Source organism: Lolium perenne, chromosome 7 (genome assembly GCF_019359855.2).
Source record: "Lolium perenne isolate Kyuss_39 chromosome 7, Kyuss_2.0, whole genome shotgun sequence".
NCBI classification, from domain to species: Eukaryota; Viridiplantae; Streptophyta; class Magnoliopsida; order Poales; family Poaceae; genus Lolium; species Lolium perenne.
In genome coordinates, this window is record NC_067250.2 from 117,396,837 (window position 1) to 117,414,446 (window position 17,610).

Here is a 17,610-nt window from a genome sequence, read left to right on the forward strand (position 1 = left end):
TCTAATGGAAAGCGCGAAAAACTACAGAAAGCGCTAAAGCTACTTTAAATGCGTGATAAAACTGCTGAAATTTTTTCCAACATTGGGGATGACGATCCCATTGCTTTAGATTATAATGGTTTAGATTTTGATGATTGCCACATCTCTAAAGTTATAAAGTTCTTACAAAAACTTGCTAAGAGTCCTAATGCTAGTGCTATAAACTTGGCTTTCACAAAACATATTACAAATGCTCTCATAAAAGCTAGAGAAGAGAAACTAGAACGCGAAGCTTCTATTCCAAGGAAGCTCGAAGATGGTTGGGAACCCATCATTAAGATGAAGGTCAATGACTTTGATTGTAATGCTTTATGTGATCTTGGTGCAAGTATTTCTGTTATGCCTAAGAAAATTTATAATATGCTTGACTTGCCACCATTGAAAAATTGTTATTTGGATGTTAATCTTGGAATTGGAAAATGATACATGTAGTAATTGCTAAAATGTCTTGGATAATGTGATACTTGGCAATTGTTGTGCTCATGTTTAAGCTCTTGCATCATATACTTTGCACCTATTAATGAAGAAATACATAGAGCATGCTAAAATTTGGTTTGCATAATTGGTCTCTCTAAGGTCTAGATAATTTCTAGTATTGAGTTTGAACAACAAGGAAGATGGTGTAGAGTCTTATAATGTTTATAATATGTCTTTTATGTGAGTTTTGCTGCACCGCTTCATCCTTGTGTTTGTTTCAAAATAACCTTGCTAGCCTAAACCTTGTATCGAGAGGGAATACTTCTCATGCATCCAAAATCCTTGAGCCAACCACTATGCCATTTGTGTCCACCATACCTACCTACTACATGGTATTTCTCCGCCATTCCAAAGTAAATTGCTTGAGTGCTACCTTTAAAATTTCCATTCTTCACCTTTGCAATATATAGCTCATGGGACAAATAGCCTAAAAACTATTTTGGTATTGAATATGTACTTATGCACTTTATCTCTTATTAAGTTGCTTGTTGTGCGATAACCATGTTCCTGGGGACGCCATCAACTACTCTTTGTTGAATATCATGTGAGTTGCTATGCATGTCCGTCTTGTCTGAAGTAAGGGCGATTTACCACTTATTTAATGGTTAGAGCATGCATATTGTTAGAGAAGAACATTGGGCCGCTAACTAAAGCCATGATCTATGGTGGAAGTTTCAGTTTTGGACATAGATCCTCAATCTCATATGAGAAAATTAATTGTTGCTACATGCTTATGCATATAAGAGGAGTCCATTATCTGTTGTCTATGTTGTCCCGGTATGGATGTCTAAGTTGAGAATAATCAATAGCGAGAAATCCAATGCGAGCTTTCTCCTTAGACCTTTGTACAGGCGGCATAGAGGTACCCCTTTGTGACACTTGGTTAAAACATGTGCATTGCGATAATCCCGGTAATCCGAGCTAATTAGGACAAGGTGCGGGCACTATTAGTATACTATGCATGAGGCTTGCAACTTGTAAGATATAATTTACATAACACATATGCTTTATTACTACCGTTGACAAAATTGTTTCTTGTTTTCAAAATCAAATCTCTAGCACAAATATAGCAATCGATGCTTTCCTCTTTGAAGGACCTTTCTTTTACTTTTATTGTTGAGTCAGTTCACCTATCTCTCTCCACCTCAAGAAGCAAACACTTGTGTGAACTGTGTATTGATTCCTACATACTTGCATATTGCACTTGTTATATTACTTTACATTGACAATATCCATGAGATATACATGCTATAAGTTGAAAGCAACCGCTGAAACTTCATCTTCCTTTGTGTTGCTTCAATGCCTTTACTTTGAATTATTGCTTTATGAGTTAACTCTTATGCAAGACTTATTGATGCTTGTCTTAAAGTACTATTCATGAAAAGTCTTTGCTATATGATTCAGTTGTTTACTCATGTCATTTACATTGTTTTGATCGCTGCATTCATTACATATGCTTACAATAGTATGATCGAGGTTATGATGGCATGTCACTCCAGAAATTATCTTTGTTATCGTTTACACCTCGGGAATGAGCAGAAACTAAGCTTGGGGATGCTGATACGTCTCCGACGTATCGATAATTTCTTATGTTCCATGCCACATTATTGATGATATCTACATGTTTTATACATACTTTATGTCATATTTATGCATTTTCTGGAACTAACCTATTAACGAGATGCCGAAGAGCCAGTTGCTGTTTTCTGCGGTTTTTGGTTTCAGAAATCCTAGTAAGGAAATATTCTCGGAATTGGACGAAATCAATGCCCAGGGGACTATTTTCACACGAAGCTTCCAGAAGACCGGAGAGCTAACGAAGTGGGGCCACGAGGTGGCGACACCATAGGGTGGCGCGGCCCAAGCCTTGGCCGCGCCGACCTACTGTGTGGGCCCCTCGTGACGCCCCTTGACCTGCCCTTCCGCCTAAAAATAGCCTTCGTCGCGAAACCCCCAGTACCGAGAGCCACGATACGGAAAACCTTCCAGAGACGCCGCCGCCGCCAATCCCATCTCGGGGGATTCAGGAGATCGCCTCCGGCACCCTGCCGGAGAGGGGATTCATCTCCCGGAGGACTCTACGCCGCCATGGTCGCCTCCAGAGTGATGAGTGAGTAGTCTACCCCTGGACTATGGGTCCATAGCAGTAGCTAGATGGTTGTCTTCTCCTCATTATGCTTCATTGTCGGATATTGTGAGCTGCCTAACATGATCAAGATCATCTATCTGTAATGCTATATGTTGTGTTTGTTGGGATCCGATGAATAGAGAATACTATGTTATGTTGATTATCAATTTATATCTATGTGTTGTTTATGATCTTGCATGCTCTCCGTTATTAGTAGAGACTCTGGCCAAGTTTTTACTCTTAACTCCAAGAGGGAGTATTGTAGGATAACGTTGCATAGAAAACAAAAAATTTCCTACCGCGAACACGCAATCCAAGCCAAGATGCAATCTAGAAGACGGTAGAAACGAGGGGTTTATCGAGTCTCACCCTTGAAGAGATTCCAAAGCCTACAAGATGAGGCTCTTGTTGCTGCGGTAGACGTTCACTTGCCGCTTGCAAAAGCGCGTAGAAGATCTTGATCACCGGCGCCACGAACGGGCAGCACCTCCGTACTCGGTCACACGTTCGGTTGTTGATGAAGACGACGTCCACCTCCCGTTCCAGCGGGCAGCGGAAGTAGTACCTCCTCTTGAATCCGACAGCACGACGGCGTGGTGTCGGTGGCGGTGGAGAACTCCGACGGAGCTTCGCTAAGCGTGCGGGAGCTTATGGAGGAGAGGGGGCGGCTAGGGTTTGGGAGGGGGTGGCCGGCCACTCAAGGGGGGCGGCCAGGTTGTGGTCTTAGGGTGGCCGGCCCCCTCCCCTTGGCCCCTCATCTATCTATCTATTATATAATTAAAGTACAAGACAATGAACGGTGGAGATAAGAGATCCAAAACCAATAGACTAGATTAGCCGGGCGTAACGCTTCAGATTTTGAAAAAAAAAGAGGATTCGGGAACACATGAAGACTACGTATCTACTTGAAGCCCATGACCAAACGGTTTAAATAGAGGTCGGTAGTACCAGACGTAACGCTAGAATCCTCCTAGGACACGTAACAAATATGATCTCCTCTTTACATGAAAATAGGAAACGACTTCAAAACCAGCCACGGCAGATACGACACCTATCACGAGGATAAATATGAAACACTTTATCTCTTGGGGTGTGGTTGGTGCTTTTTCGAAATTGGAAGCCCTAGGCCGCGATTTCAATGCAAACCCTGCTTTCACGGGAGAAATCTGCATCTTGGTTCATCCCCCACGCCGCCACCGGCTCACCACGAGCAACAGCACATTCCCCACGCCGCCGCCGCATCGCGAACAACAACGCCATATTTTTCTCTTAAAAGCATCATAGCATGGAAGCCTAGAAGAATCGTTTTAATCATCGGAGTGCATCTCCCCGACGCATGCGAGGATGCGGTGCTATCGTCGTACATGGATCTCAGGAAAGCCGGCGGCCTTGCACCGCCACAACTTTTCCACGTCTGGACTCTAAAGCCTGGATGGCGCCTCCGTTCAGTTATCAGGACATGCACGGCCAGCCAAAGCACATGCAACCTGAATCAATGGCCTTTTGCATGCGGTTGCATTGGACTACGATCTGTGCGATGGTGAGTTCGGCCACATCAAATAACATAAGCTAACTTCCACTACAGCACGAGGCTGGTGCATGATGACGGATGGATGGATTCGAGATAAACTATTACTACTGCATGGTATGATCTATGCACAACTCTAGAATTAATAATCCCCTCCTTGATCAATTACTGAGTTAATGTCTGATATATTTGCTCTTAATTTGGTGGACGCAGCGCTGCACCTGTCCTAAAAAATTCTGTAACGACGACCCTCGACGCGACGATGGCGATCTCGCGGCAAATATGGTGGTCCTGAATTATAGAGTCGCGCCAACAAAGCTAGGTCGAGACGACGACGGCGATTGTCACGACTGTGTACTTGAAGGAGGCTGTCACAACACTCAAGCGGGCCAGCAAGCGCCAGGAGATCAAGAAGGCTCACCTAGAAGCAAAGGTACCGGCCCAAGATCCAGGAACGACTCGCGGTGCGACCGCACCAGCTCGTGGCGTCAAGTAGAAGCCAGGCTCGTGGAGGAAGGCATCTAGCGAATATTCTGTAAACTGACTACCGTGTGTAGCTTCTCTTCCTTCTCCCTCCGATGAACTCGCATGTTCATCTGGATTCCATCCTCTCGGCGAGACGCTGAGGCTTGATTTCTGTGGATGTGTGTATCAAACCCTATCTAGCTATCTCGTGTCTGTTACATCTGGTATCAGAGCCGTCGTCCTGCGACGCGCTTTCCCCCAAATCCTCCAAAAATTCCCAAAAAAAAAAAAAAATCCACACCCAGTCGATCCCAATTCAATTTCGGCCCCTGATCTACTCCAGACAAGCGATACCAACCAGCGGAAGGCGGCGATTCGAGTTTGGCGGCGTGGGCGGCGGAAGGGCGGTTCCCACAGATCTCCTGTGGGTGTGGAATTCCGTCTCGACGGTGGCTCAGTGTGCCTTAGGTGGTGCCCTTCATCGGCGGCGATTGACCCTTGCTCCGGGTGCGGCGACGTGGAAACAAGCGAGCGCAGTAGCTATGGAGAAGGACCTCGCCGAGCTCAAGACCCAGGGGGCGCTCGTGGCTGACTCCATCAAGGCCATGAACGAATCCTTGCGCGGCTTGTCGGCGTGGATGCCGCAGGTCGACACCTCGATTTCGACCATCCAGAAGTCGATTGAGGCGGTGGCGAGCCGTGTTGCAGCACTGGAGGCGGTGCGATCTTCCGAAGATGATCAAACGCCTCGGCCCGATGGGCACCGTCTGCGCAACAACACCCAGGGCCCTGACTCGGATGCCATCCGTGCACCGTTTCATGCCCTGGTCAAGGGTACGAAAAAGTTTCCTCATTCTCCTGTTCAGTTTGAGATAGGGGAACATTCTCTCAAAGATAGAGACAATCATTTTGATGATAGTAGTTATACAAATCACTCCACACATAGGGATAGAAATTCCACTCGCATGCCAAAAACTGATTTTCCCCGTTTTCATGGTGAAAACCCCAAATGGTGGAAAACCGTTTGTGAAAAATACTTCAACACTTATGAGGTAGATAGGAATTCATGGGCTAGCTTTGCTACAATGCATTTCCATGGTAATGCTGCTCTTTGGCTCACCAATTATGAGGCAGTCAATGAGATAGAAACATGGGAGGAACTGGTAGTGGCGGTTCACACTAAATTTGGAAAAAATAAACACCTTAAACACCTAGCGGCATTAGAGAGATGGAAGCAGAAGGGCACAGTAGAAGCATACTACCAGGGTTTTGAGAGCCTCAGACACAAGGTCTTGCTGCATAATAAACATTACGATGAAGCATTTTTTGTTACTAAATTTGTAGTGGGCTTAAAACTAGAAATACAACAAGCAATTCGCTTACATTGTCCTAGGACAGTTGATGCTGCGTTATGTCTTGCTGAAACACAGGAAGAGATGATCGAAGAAGCTCGGCAATCCCCCACTGGCCGCCACAAACATGAATTCTCCAAGTCAACTTTCAGAAATGGCTACACAAGCAGAGGCATATTATCTCAGCCAGCTGATGAACAGAAGAAAACAGAAGAAAAACCTCCATGGTCAGAACAGTTGAGAACTTTAAAAGCACAGAGAAGGGCTCGCGGTGAGTGCTTCAGATGTGGTGACAAATACCAGCCGGGCCACAAGTGTGGCAAAACTGTGGCACTGAATGTGGTGGATGAGCTACTGGAACTACTCCAGATCCAGTCTGACACTGAAGATGAGGATAAAGATTCCTCTGATGAAGAAACACTGATGAAGATATCCTATTCAGCAGCCACAGGTACATCGGCAAAGAAAACAATCAGATTGCAAGGTTGCGTAAATGGCAGGCAAGTGCTCATATTGGTGGACTCTGGCAGCTCAGGAAGCTTCATTGCTGAACAAACTACTGCCGACCTGGGCTTGAACAGGGTACCAACAGAACCAGTGAAGGTAGTGGTGGCGGACGGTGCACGACTGGATTGCTCATCTGCAATCCCAGATGTCGTTTGGCAGTGCCAGGGGAATGTGTTTTCTTCCACACTCAAAGTGTTCGCGCTAAAAGGGTATGATATGATTCTAGGAATGGATTGGTTGGAATCATGTGGTGACATGTGGATCAGCTGGGAAAGAAAAACACTCAGATTCAGACATGATGGCAAGCGCATTACGCTGAAAGGGATAAAGAATCGCACAGATTCGTGCTCACAGATCACAGGGCCGCAACTGCATCGTCTCATCAAGACAGGTGAGTTGGCACAGGTGATACAGTTATGCTCAGTCAAAGAAATGACAGAAACAGGGGAGACACACAAACTGGTGGCGCAAGTGCTGGAGGATTTCGATTCGTGTTTCGGTGAGCCACAGGGATTGCCGCCACACCGAGGATTTGATCATCACATCAATCTGATGTCTGGCGTCAAACCAGTCAGCGTGCGTCCTTACAGGTATACACCACACCAGAAAGATGAAATTGAGAAACAAATCACTGAGATGCTTCGGAAAGGGATTATCAAGCCAAGCCACAGTCCTTTTGCATCGCCGGTCCTCCTCGTCAAGAAAAAGGATGGTTCCTGGCGCTTTTGTGTCGACTACCGCCACCTCAACGCGATCACCATCAAAGACAAGTATCCTATGCCAATTGTCGAAGAGCTGCTTGATGAACTAGCCGGAGCGAAGTTTTTCACCAAATTGGACCTTCGCTCTGGATATCATCAAATTCGCTTGGCGGAGGAAGATGAAATCAAATCAGCATTTAGAACACATAGTGGACACTTTGAATTCAGAGTAATGCCCTTTGGACTTGCGACGGCACCGGCAACTTTCCAGTCTGCAATGAACCAAATCTTCGAACAACAAATTCGCAAATCGGTGCTGGTATTCGTAGATGATATTCTCATCTACAGCAACTCAATCGAAGAACACGCGAAGCATCTAGCAGAGGTGTTCAATATCTTGAAGCAACATGATTTGTATGTGAAGCGAAGCAAGTGTACTTTCGCGCAGCCTTCACTTGAGTACCTGGGGCACATCATCAGTGCCGCAGGCGTGGGCACAGATCCTTCCAAGATTGCGGCAGTCAAATCATGGCCTAAGCCTAGCAACCTCAAGCAGCTCAGGGGATTCCTCGGACTCGCGGGGTACTACAGGAAATTCATCCGCGGGTTTGGTGCCATATGCAAACCGCTGACTAATCTGTTGCGCAAGCACGCACAATTCCTATGGACGCCGCAGGAGCAAGCCTCCTTCACGGCACTTAAGCAAGCGTTGGTGGAGGCTCCAGTGCTGGCACTGCCAGATTTCTCCAAGGAATTCGTACTCGAGACTGATGCGTGTGACCGCGGAATAGGAGCTGTACTGATGCAGCAGGGACATCCAGTGGCATTCCTCAGCAAGGCGTTGGGACCTAAAAATCAAGCCTTGTCAACATATGACAAGGAATGTTTGGCGATCTTGCTCGCTATCGATCGTTGGCGCTCATACCTCCAACACCAGAAATTCACAATTCGCACGGACCAGCGGAGCTTGGTGCACTTGGACGATCATCGTATCTCAACGCCAATCCAACAGAAGGCGTACTTCAAGCTCATGGGTTTCACTTATCAGGTCGTGTACAAGAAAGGCACGGAAAACAGGGCAGCCGACGCTTTATCTCGTCGTCCAGCTGACGAGCATTGTCTAGCTCTGTCGACAGTCATGCCGCGGTGGTTGGAAACAGTCATCGAAGGTTACAAGAAGAATCCCCAGGCACAAAAATTGCTCACTGAATTGAGCTTGGTGAAGAGCAATGACAAAGGATACTCGCTGCATGACGGAGTGATTCGTTACAAAGGAAGGGTGTGGCTCGGGGCACACAAAGAAGCTCATGATGCAGTGTTGCAGGCGCTGCACAACAGTGGATTGGGTGGCCATTCTGGCACTCTCGCAACATACCACAAGGTAAAACAGCTCTTTGCCTGGCCTAATATGCGTCAGTATATTGAGAGCTTCGTGAAGCAGTGCAACACTTGTCAGCAAGCAAAAAGCGAGCGATGCAAGACACCAGGGCTCCTAAAACCATTGCCGATACCACCGGAAGCATGGCATACAGTCAGCTTGGACTTCGTCGAAGGATTGCCCAACTCTTATCACTATGATACCATTCTGGTAGTCATTGATAAGTTCACTAAATACGGGCACTTCATTCCATGCAAGCATCCCTTCTCGGCAGTGTCAATTGCTCGTCTGTTCTTGGACAATATCTATAGGCTGCATGGGATGCCAAAGGTGATCATATCAGACCGCGACAAAATTTTCATTAGTACCTTCTGGCGTCAACTATTCAAGCTGGCAGACACCACTCTGAATCTTAGCTCATCGTACCACCCACAGACGGACGGGCAGACCGAACGGCTCAACCAGTGTCTTGAGACATACCTGAGGTGCCTGGTACACGCCAATCCTCACAAATGGTCGGCATGGTTGCCCCAGGCCGAGTTTTGGTACAACACAAACTTCCATTCATCTCTGGGCAGATCTCCCTTTGAGGTACTATATGGGCACAAGCCAAGACATTTTGGGATCCAGAATTCACTCCAGCCAGCAGTTACTGAAGTGGAGCATTGGCTGCATGAACGAAACGTGATGCTTCCAATCTTCAGGCAACATCTCGAGCGAGCCCAGCGCCGAATGCAAGTACAAGCTGATAAGAAACGAGTCGAGCGTCAGTTCATAGTTGGAGACATGGTCTATCTGAGACTACAACCTTACATACAGACATCAGTGGCGCAGAGATCTTCACAGAAACTTGGGTTCAGGTATTTTGGACCATACAAAGTGCTAAAACGTGTAGGAACTGTGGCATACAAGTTACAGTTGCCTCCTACTGCAAAGATTCACCCTGTTGTTCACGTCTCACAACTCAAGCAGGCGATCAGGCCATCTGACCCGGTGAGTAATGATCTCCCATTGTATTACATCTCTAACTCAGATGCAGTTCAACCCTGCGCAGTGTTGGCAGAGCGGTTTGTGAAGAGAGGCAAGAAGATGGTGCCTCAGGTCAAACTTCAATGGCACGGTTTGCCCGAAAACTGTGCTACCTGGGAGCATCTGTTTGCGGTGGTCGAGGCTTTTCCAGCAGCACCAGCTTGGGGGCAAGCTGGTTCTTCAGGAGGCGGCATTGTCACGACTGTGTACTTGAAGGAGGCTGTCACAACACTCAAGCGGGCCAGCAAGCGCCAGGAGATCAAGAAGGCTCACCTAGAAGCAAAGGTACCGGCCCAAGATCCAGGAACGACTCGCGGTGCGACCGCACCAGCTCGTGGCGTCAAGTAGAAGCCAGGCTCGTGGAGGAAGGCATCTAGCGAATATTCTGTAAACTGACTACCGTGTGTAGCTTCTCTTCCTTCTCCCTCCGATGAACTCGCATGTTCATCTGGATTCCATCCTCTCGGCGAGACGCTGAGGCTTGATTTCTGTGGATGTGTGTATCAAACCCTATCTAGCTATCTCGTGTCTGTTACATCGATCTCGCGCCAACTGAAGTGACGAACACAGAAGATGCCCTGAGTCTACATCAGGGTCTTCCTGGAGTCTGTATAGCGATATTGAACTGGCGGGAATTGACGAAGTCTGAATCCCACACGACAGCTTATCGATGCCGACCTGACGACCCAAGGACCAAACAATGGTGCAGCGCCCGACGGCAGCTAATAATGATTGTGGTTTGCATTAGATGAGCTTGATTATTTTCTGACGATTCGGGCAGGTTACATTCCCTTCTCTTGCATTCGATTCAATGAAAGCTGGAGGCATACTAATACAGAGCTGTAGATTTATGTATGAAGGCACAACGTTATTAGATACAGGTAAGAAGTCTAACACATGCTCCACATAAAAAAGAGACAGTACGCTTCATTATTTGATTATATCCATGAATTATTCATACAAAAAGAAGGCATCACATTCCTCGACACATCAAATAAACGCACACCCTACATGGTGCGGTAGAAGGTAACTATAAGCTAATAAAGAAACTTTTGTAAAAACTTAATCATATAAGTTATACCCATAGTCAGATATATGAATCTATCAAACATATTTTTCGTGGCATTAATCTGCCCACGATTGCGAGACATGGTATAGTACAATAACATGTATAGTAAATAGGGCACCACATCATAGGATCGATGTATATTTCTACAAAATCGGCCGTCATTGCTCAATCCAAATAATAACCATGCATGTAGAAAAATAAAAATATAAATAAATTAAAGTTTATTATGAACACGGTTGAAAATGAAAGTAGTCCATCACCTTCCTCGATGTAGGATGAAACATATGCGCCTAATAATAGGGGTATAGATTATTATAATAATGGCCGAGATGCCTAATATTTTATAAAAAAATATATAGTAAATACACCACTTGCATATTAAGAGCTACTATTAGGGTACATATCAACCTATGGTAGATAAAATTCATAATTAGGTGGACAAATAAATACTACGCAAATTTAATTTTTCGTTCCAACTTTATATAAAATCCACATACATGCACATTTCACACTACATTATATGCATATTTAGCAGCATGTATTCACTTACTGAAACATGCACACAAACTACAGCTCAATTCTAAAAAAGGAGTACAATAAGAGCAAGCAATAATCGTGTTCGACTGTGGTCCTTGGGATTACAATCTATGGTGAATTGAAACATAGGAATATTTGAGCGTGAGTTAATGCCAATTGCATAACATGTTTATGAGTATAGAGTTTAAAAGTAATCTAGGCGCGCAAATGCGCGGGCATTCCAGCTAGTTATATAGGTGGAAGCCCCAAGTGTTGGACTACAAGTCTCCGAATAAGACCCGAACCCAAAACCTTCCATGTGATAGGGAAACCTACCCAAGGTGGGATTCCCCCCTTCCATGTGTGGGGGGGGGGTGGGGGGGGGGTGGCCGGCCCCCATAGGGGGAGTCCACTTGGGACTCCTCCCCCACTAGGGTTGGCCGGCCATGGAGGTGGAGTCCCGGAGGGACTCCACCTTCCTTGGTGGTTTCTTCCGGACTTTTCTAGAACCTTCTAGAACCTTCCATAGAACCTTCCGGATCATTTTAATTCACATAAAATGACATCCTATATATGAATCTTATTCTCCGGACCATTCCGGAACTCCTCGTGATGTCCGGGATCTCATCCGGGACTCCGAACAAATATTCGAACTCCATTCCATATTCAAGTTCTACCATTTCAACATCCAACTTTAAGTGTGTCACCCTACGGTTCGCGAACTATGCGGACATGGTTGAGTACTCACTCCGACCAATAACCAATAGCGGGATCTGGAGATCCATAATGGCTCCCACATATTCAACGATGACTTTAGTGATCGAATGAACCATTCACATACGATACCAATTCCCTTTGTCACGCGATATTTTACTTGTCCGAGGTTTGATCTTCGGTATCACTCTATACCTTGTTCAACCTCGTCTCCTGACAAGTACTCTTTACTCGTACCGTGGTATGTGGTCTCTTATGAACTTATTCATATGCTTGCAAGACATTAGACGACATTCCACCGAGAGGGCCCAAAGTATATCTATCCGTCATCGGGATGGACAAATCCCACTGTTGATCCATATGCCTCAACTCATACTTTCCGGATACTTAATCCCACCTTTATAACCACCCATTTACGCAGTGGTGTTTGGTGTAATCAAAGTACCTTTCCGGTATAAGTGATTTACATGATCTCATGGTCATAAGGACTAGGTAACTATGTATCGAAAGCTTATAGCAAATAACTTAATGATGAGATCTTATGCTACGCTTAATTGGGTATGTCCATTACATCATTCATACAATGATATAACCTTGTTATTAATAACATCCAATGTTCATGATTATGAAACTAATCATCCATTAATCAACAAGCTAGTTAAGAGGCATACTAGGGACTCTTTGGTTGTCTACATATCACACATGTACTAATGTTTCAGTTAATACAATTATAGCATGACATATAAACATTTATCATAAACATAGAGATATAAATAATAACCACTTTATTATTGCCTCTAGGGCATATCTCCTTCAAGTATTTATGCTCGATAGTGGGTTCATGTCTCCGTGAATCTGGGGGAGTGAGAGAAACCTCTAAGATTATGGATGTGCTGTTGCCACTAGGGATAAAACATTGATGCTATGTCCGAGGATGTAGTTATTGATTACATTACGCAGCATACTTAATGCAATTGTCTGTTGTTTTCAACTTAATACTGGAAGGGGTTCGGATGATAACCTGAAGGTGGACTTTTTAGGCATAGATGCATGCTGGATAGCGGTCTATGTACTTTGTCGTAATGCCCAATTAAATCTCACAATACTCATCATATCATGTATGTGCATGGTCATGCCCTCTCTATTTGTCAATTGCCCAACTGTAATTTGTTCACCCAACATGCTATTTATCTTATGGGAGAGACACCACTAGTGAACTGTGGACCCCGGTCCATTCTTTACATCTGAAATACAATCTACTGCAATTGTTCTACTGTTCTCTGCAAACAATCATCATCCACACTATACATCTAATCCTTTGTTACAGCAAGCCGGTGAGATTTACAACCTCACTGTTTCGTTGGGGCAAAGTACTTTGGTTGTGTTGTGCAGGTTCCACGTTGGCGCCGGAATCTCTGGTGTTGCGCCGCACTACATCTCGCCGCCATCAACCTTCAACGTGCTTCTTGGCTCCTACTGGTTCGATAAACCTTGGTTTCGTACTGAGGAAAAACTTGCCACTGTACGCATCACACCTTCCTCTTGGGGTTCCCAACGGACGCGTGCTGTACGCGTATCAAGGCCCTTCCATTTGATTGAGTTTCCATTTGTTTCTGCGTGTTGGTCGCTGAAGCTAGCATTAAGCAGCTATCATCAGGTGTATGGCCAAAGGACGCTGGACAATAGTAGATGCTTGCTTTCCTACCGAAGCTCTCATCTTTTATTCTCCTACTCCTAATTTTTAATTTGCATTGGATGATCACATGCATTTTCAAATTTCCTACTCTTGCTGGTCGCATGTATTTTTGTTACCCTGGAATCTCCCCTCAATTAAGTAATTTCCTTCCATGGAATCTTCCTTGGAATACAATAGTATTTACTTCTTTTTAGTGTCAGGCTGCAGGTGCTAGTGGATGTTGCCGGCTCTGGAGTGCGGCCGCTGTCCGGCGGTTTATGCGGGAGTCAGTTCTCTAGGACATCGTAGGCGAGAGGCACTTGGATAGCAATAACGTTGCTAACAACAGGTGGGTACATCATAGGTAACATGAGGTGGCCAACCATCGCCGGAAGCACTGCCTGTTTCTATTTCTGCTATTCTCTCCCAGTTTGCCTTCAGCTATTTAAACTGTATTAGGTGGTTTCTCACGTGTTTCTTTAAGTAACTGATTCTTACTTTGAGGTGTCTTTGTCCTCCTATTGTTTATCATTCTTACATAATCATGCCGAGTACTGCCAGTACAATGTACTTCCTTACCAAAAGAAATAACATCTTTTTTTTGGTATGTATTCAGTTTATTAGTTAGATATGCATTCATACGCTATTGTAAGTTCGTAACTGAGCTTATCGAAGAAATCAAGTACATAAGTAGCATTCTTTACAGTAAGGATCTATCATTGGTAAGCAATATCAAAGCACGGATTTTTTTCTGAATGTAGAATTCAGTTTGAAAGATAAGCTCGTGGCAACTTCAAAACATTGAGCTGGAAGAATATTAGGGGGGCTAGATGCCAGTTTTTCACTTATTTAGCACCTTGCAGAAAGTGTCTGGTGACATACAATTAGAAGATGTTGGTTCAAGACCAATATTAAATATACTGCAAAAACATAGCAACATGTGTTGTTACCTTCTAGCCTTGACGAAAGAAGAGAACGAGATCAACCAAAATATTGCTCTGCTAGCTGGATATCCTTTTACTTCATAAGCCAAATGTCATCCATTAGGAAGCTAAAATCTGTTTCTTTAATTGCTCTGCCAGAGTTTCATCGCAGTTCCTTCAGCTAATACTCTACAAAATCATGTAGTAGTAAAACAATAAACGAAAGGGCAAGCGAGCATGCATATTTAGTTAAGCAATTTGTATTAGAAAGTGAAAGTAGGAAAATCAAATTACAAACCTTAGGAGAAGGCAGCAAGGACCCAAATCAATCCTCACAAATTGTATATAGAAAGTGAAAGTAGGAAAATGGGTTGTGGCATCCCGTAGTGTTCCTCACCCAGGCGAGACTATTTATATTTTACCACATCTGGTGCATGATTGGCCTCCTCATACAGAATTTCGTAACTAATAAAAAGAGATAAAAAATATATATATAAAGCAATGGTTACTCAAGCAAAAAAGGAGAGTGCTGACTATGCAACAAAGGTAAGCACCACTGAATCTAAATCATCAATAAGATGGCATACTTAGATTTTACTTCTAGTAAGATGACTACATGGATAAATATAAAATCCACCAAAAAAGCATGCACCTTGGCAGAGAAAGAAATCGGGATTTGACCTTAGTATCTTGGATGGGTGCTCTTATTCATCAACGTACATCAATCATCTTGCTGGCTTGAAGGGGCAATGTCCTACCACAAGAATGATCAAAATATTTACATAGAGGAAAAGTTCAAAAGAAATCCTAAGAATAAAACAGTCCAAACTGAAACATAACTATTTGGATCCTTTATGCAATGCTTTTATATTCATCACGTACCTCATTTGCCACTCATCACAAAAGCTCCAGCACCAACATGGTGTGTTAATTAATGGTAACAGAATCCTTTCTACATCAAAGCAGTCCAGAGATCAAATGAAGCCTAAAAATGACAAAAGGTAAGAAGAAGTATAAAAACAACTGAGTGAGACATGCGCTGGCGAAAAAGTGACTTGTTGCCTGCATATTGGACAACACTACCTTCCAAAACTTCAAACCAAATCTCGTTGAATTGTTGCTCCATCACTGAGCTTCCCAGATGATCCACATAAGCTCACCTCAAGAACCAACACCTTGCAAACCGACAAGCCCTTGTAGTCCTCCACCTTTAGACCAATCTGCTCAGCAAAGAAACAAAAAATTAAAAACCTCAAAACCACTTGTTGGTGGTTGGAAAGTTTACCACTACACTAACCGCATCAAATCAGCAAGATTACATCACAAATAAAATTGATCTGATTAGAATACACTGAGATTCATAACCACTTGATCTCCATCTCATAAAAATACCGCAACCAAGCTGCGATGTGCTCCTATTCTCTCCATCTTCATGCTACTCCACCAGTAAGGTTCATACCCAGCGCAGGCGGAGCGCAGCCAAGCGACCCTTGGAAGCAACACATACCTCACCACCAAAAGGACCCCAAATAAAAGACCATGCCGAAACATACATCAGATCCATGTATTAAACTTGAATTCAGATAGACACACATCTAGCAGTAGCCCACAACGGCAACAACACGCGCACACCTAGTAAAACACATCAGGTTGTGGCTAAAACATAATAAAAATGACAAGCATAATTAGCATCATTCAACAGTGGCTAAAACAAGCAGCATGGCATGGTCAAAGAAGTAAACAAGATGAGATCATTAGGTGCAGAGACAATATAAGAGAACTGAGAAATACATGAGGGCTCTAGAAACGAAGGATGACCATCAAAATCTGGACATTATCTGCATCTTGAGCTGGAGCATGAAGACCACGAATATTTGAGGTACAATCACCAAAGCATTGCTCTAGAAACGAAGGATGGCCATCAAAATCTGGACATTGTCTAGATCTTGAGATGGAGCATGAAGACCACAAATATTTGTGGTACAATCACTAAAGCATAGCATCTGATTTTCTAGCTATGCAAAAAATTAAATGTTTAGAAGATATAGTCTAATTATGTTTCACAATAGCGAGCAACATAAACACAAGTTCAGAATAAGCATTTGTAGCTCAAAACGTGTGTGCTCAACAAGGGTACATATCAAATACTAACAAAACTGATGAAAAAACGTTTGGAAGAAACTCATTGGAAGAGCTCAACAAAACTTATGACAATGCCAACTAAACTGATGACTGTGTCATTTTATTAAATACCAGAGGTAATAGGACAGCACCAAAAGTATTATTGGTAGTAACAAATCTGGGAGAGAGAGAAACCACACTATTCATATGTCCTTGAAGTATTAAAATCTTGCAGTATTATGAAGAAAAAAATAAAGAAACCGAGTGCTCACCTAGGACTAAAGAAACCTCTATCGCTGCTCACCCCTTCCAAAACATACACTCTCTGCAGTAAAAACAAAAGGATACCAAGCAAACTGAGTACAGCCAATAAGCCCAAATGCACACACAACAACTAATATATTTAAAGGCGTAGAAAAAAACTGTGCCTCAAAGGCTACAAGCTGCCAAGAAACATAAGAAGAAACCTTGGCGACATTAGCAGGTTATCGCCACACACAAAGTCGACGATCCAGCAGCCCTTCTGGAAGTGATTACAACATGATATAAGTATACTTTGGAATTCTCTAGAGGACCACAGACTGAAGTACTACATAGGTGGATACATGCATACATTTATATTTTTATATGGAAAAAAAATAAGTGAGGCAGTCAATTAATATTTGGATCAAACAATTAGAATTAACCATAAACTCAATCAAATACCAAACTGGATACATGGCCTGGAAGTGAAAACATGAGGGAGAGATGATTACCGGCCTAGCAGCATCAACCACCAGATCTACACACGCATCTACGAGCTGCAGCCTTCTTGTTGTAACTCAACCATCAGATCCACATGGTGGTCAACCACCAGATCTCCACGCATCTACGAGCTACAGCCTTCTTGTTGTAACTCAACCATCAGATCCACATGGAAAGAGAGAGAAAGCGAGAGAAGGAATTAAGAGAGGGAAGATTCATCTAGATAAAGAGGAGGGTCTTACTC

The 17,610-nt window shown here is 43.9% G+C and overlaps 1 long non-coding RNA gene across 1 annotated transcript; it reads right to left on the minus strand.

Annotated features, from left to right (window-relative positions):
• Positions 1–14,805: 14,805 nt before the first annotated feature.
• On the minus strand, positions 14,806–15,459 carry LOC127323928 (uncharacterized). The gene is made up of 3 exons (XR_011747887.1): positions 15,384–15,459; positions 15,183–15,255; positions 14,806–14,966 (listed from the first exon to the last, which is right to left on the minus strand). It is a non-coding gene; the product is annotated as an uncharacterized lncRNA (long non-coding RNA).
• Positions 15,460–17,610: the final 2,151 nt, after the last annotated feature.